This window comes from Physella acuta, unplaced genomic scaffold (assembly GCF_028476545.2).
Source record: "Physella acuta isolate Inbredline_101_S28 unplaced genomic scaffold, ASM2847654v3 ptg002166l, whole genome shotgun sequence".
Taxonomy (NCBI): domain Eukaryota; kingdom Metazoa; phylum Mollusca; class Gastropoda; family Physidae; genus Physella; species Physella acuta.
Window position 1 is genome coordinate 11,071 of NW_026733667.1, and position 3,930 is coordinate 15,000.

The following is a 3,930-nucleotide window of genomic DNA, read 5'->3' on the forward strand; positions in this document are numbered from 1 at the left end:
GCTATCGTTTGCGAGACGTTTTTCCACAACACATCGCGGGACGGGAGACAACGCTCTAGCGAGAGAACGGATCCCGGCATTCCCGGATTTTTTCACATCGGACCGCTCACATTTCCCCCTTCACCGTAAACACGGCGTCGCCGGGAAATCTCTCGATTTGCATCGAGCCGACTGCGTTTTGCAGACCCGTCGCCCGTTCCGAGGGCTGGGCCAGTGCGAGACTTTTATCGAGCCACCAATACTGCTTGGTTGCGTTAGCACTGCGCGTCGCCGCTGGCTTCACGCTACGGACACGTACTTTTACCTTCACTGGCGCGACCTGCGCGCCGAGCCCGCATTTTACCGGGAAGCTAGTCGGGAGACTGAGCCACGCACGGTCAGATCGGGCACATGTCGCTGGCTGCGAGGGAGCGCGGATCCTAGCGTCACATAGAGGCTTCACCGACACTCACCTCCACAATAGTAGATACAGACCGTTTTAACCGCCGTATTTCTGCCCATACCTCTAGTGTTAAACCGAAAAATCGGGTACATAGTCTCGGGGAGGACCGGGGTGCCGCCCCATGAGGGGAGCCCGCACGGAGGGCGCCGGGGGTGCCGCGACCCGGGGGGCGGCGCGGGGGTGTCGGGGCGCATCTACGGGGCTCACTCGCGCGGGCGCCACACTTCCGGGGGGCGCCCCAGGTGGGGTGCCAACTTTGGCGCCCCCGACTAAGGGGCCGCCCCCACTGCGGTTACACGCTTTACGACCACCCACCCGCGTTCCCCACCCCAGGGGGCATGCGAATCACCCGCCAGGGGCGTTCTGGGACCGAGGGCGCCGCTCCGGCACAAGGGGGAGCCAAAACGCCCCGAGTTCCCCCGCGGCCACCTCGACACCTGGGCGGGCGGCGAGGGGTGTCCTGCGATCGGGGTGGGGAGCTCTACCAGAATCACCCGCCAAACTTCACCGGGGGCGTCTCCCGGCGCCCCTGCGCTCGGGTGACGAACAGCGCCCCGGGCTATCCCGGGCGCCCTATGGCGTCCACCTTCGATCGGAAGGGTGATCTCGACTCGGGCTGAGGCGGGCCACAACAATCCGCGGTCACATCGGAGCCGTCCAGGCTAACGAGGCCCCGGCTCACGGGTAACCCATGGGGCTGGACCGGGAGTCCGCCGTTAAAGAAGAAAGAAATGTAGTGCAAACCAGAACCAGTTTTTTTTATTTATTTTATAACTCGACTAATAATCGTCACAAAATTATAAACTTGGTACCTACGGATAGCCCTGGGCCCAACCTAATACAGGATGTCCATAACTATGCGCTAATTAAATAATTAATGGGTATTAAGGTCGGTCTTAGTAAATTGCTATATAAAGTCTAAGACCAGAACCAGTATTTTAAATTTATTTTATAACTCGGCTCCTAATTGTCACAAAATTTAAAAATTGGTACCTATGGATAGCCCTCGGCCCTACCTAATACACCGTGTCCATAACAATGTGGTAATTAAATATTTACTGGGCGTTAGGGTCGGTCTTAGTAAATTGCTATATAAAGTCTATATAAAATTTTACGAATTTAAAAAAAAAATTCCTACCGTCAAAAATAGCGACGCCTAGACCACCACACCTGTTCTGACGTTAAATCCTACTTGCACACACGTGTGGGAATAGATTAGATATCATCTAGAGATAGAATTCCTAATTATTTAATTAAAATAGAGACTCTAGATTTAATAGTTGTGTCATAGTTACATTAAGTCGAATTAGCGAAGCGGAGGCGGGAACTAGATTCTAGATCTAACACTTCGATTGCGATGAAAAAAAAATAGCTTTATTTTAAGGCCGACAAGGCAAATACGGTTTAATTAATATTAAAGAAATAAGTCCGAACACCTACCTTAAGCGAATCATCTACACAACACATGACTAGAAATAATACACGTCCACACGAAGAGCGATTGAAACGGTGACTGCAACGGTGAAAACTTGTACGACGGAAACATGGCGCCTAGGTTATGCCTACTTCCGGTCTGATGAAAATTTTTAATTCATTTTAAATTTTGCGCTCTATTTCGTCCGCGCTTGTCCACTTAAACTCTACAGAAAAGATAGTCTATATAAAAATAATTCCTAGAAGACAATTTTATGAGAGATCACCCACATTTATTTACCCTGCCTGTCTACCTTAGGGTTAGAGTTTGAATTTTTCTAGATTCAAGCCAAATATGCCGTGTCGATTAAACGACGACGTACATAACAGAGCGAAGACAATGAATGGTTCCTTAATTAACTATAATTACGGTCCTAATACAACTACAATTCACCATAGTACTAATATGTATGTGTATTGTTGTTTTGGGAGTTCTGTCATTACATTTTAAATTATAAAAAAAACGGGTTTACGATACACTTCATTACGCCGCCGATCGTGGTTTTAGATTTAAATTTGGTCGGATTCGGTTTATTATTAATTTATATAATACTTTATACATACTTTAATTCATTAAATACATTTATCTATGTATTTATTTCATTAGTTAAGTATTTGTTTAACTAAAAATTATCAATTTAAGGCATAACAATTACAGAAAACGATTGTATTTGAGATAAGTCTTATCGAACCATTTAGTAGCTGGGTCGGTTTATTATTAATTTATCTAATACTTTATACATACTTTCACTCATTAATTACATGTATATATGCATTCATTAAATCATTTAAGTATTTATTTCATCAAAAAGTATCGATTGAAGGCATAACACTGATAGAAAACGATTGTATTTGAGATAAGTCTTATCGAACCATTTAGTAGCTGGTTCGCGGGTCGGTTTTATTCCTTAACTCTAGATTTAAGTCTATCGTGTTTAATTTCAATTTAATTTATCACAACTTTTAGATTTTGTACTAGATTAAGCTACATTGAAGCTTATTTTTCACTATTTAATCAATAGAGGATATTATATAATATTTTTAAGTCTAATATTACGCAGCCGTTTGTTAAATCTAGTTTTACAACGACGACTCGCGCGATTTCGGTTTGGTTTTAAAACTTAAGTTCATTGATTCTTAAAATATATATTCCAGTTAGAATAGAACTGAATACGTACCACATGATGTATACACACGTTTGGGTTATTTATTTATTTTAAATTTAGTTTATTATGACCGATCGTAATTAACTTTGGCGATACCGGGCTGATATGTCTTATCGACCGGAAAACTACTGTCCCTTCGGTCGACTAGTTGGTCTTAGACGGCATTACCGAGGTTTGAAAACTCTTACACACCGTGTTTTTATTTTCACATAGATCCTATATTTTGATACCAGTCATTCGTTTAAGTTTAAATTAGAAAACGTGAAATGTAGTTTATTGGAAACACTAATGTTTTTAATTTTGTACAAAATAAATTTTTATTCGTTTCAGGTAAACGGCGGGATGAGAAAAATCTGCTTTCTACAACACATACATTGGTTAAGAATATAAAGTGAAATATAGTTGTACAAACACCGTCTCTACTTAGCAGCTTAGCCTCTACGGCAATGCCGCGTCTTTACACTGGGCGAGCTTGAGACTGGAAAACTCTCGATCACTCTACGCGGGAATGCCGCTAAGTCGAGGCGGTCTGATCGGCAACCCATCAAACTTCAGCTCATCTATTTTTTTTTTATTTTTCACAATTTTTTTAAAATTCGGGTAAACGGCGGGATGAACTCAACCAAATTTTTCAATTGGGTTTTTAATATCCACGTACATTCAGCGCAAAGTGAAATGTAGTTTTAATGTATTTAAACATAGAACAACCACCGTCATTCGCCAGCTCTGTTAGACTAACGACTCGCCGCTTCGCATCCTCGGTGGAACGGGCGACCTCTCGATCACTTGCGGCCACAGTACGGCAATGCCGCAAAATAAAGTCGGTTTGATCGGTGAACTGCCACTCGC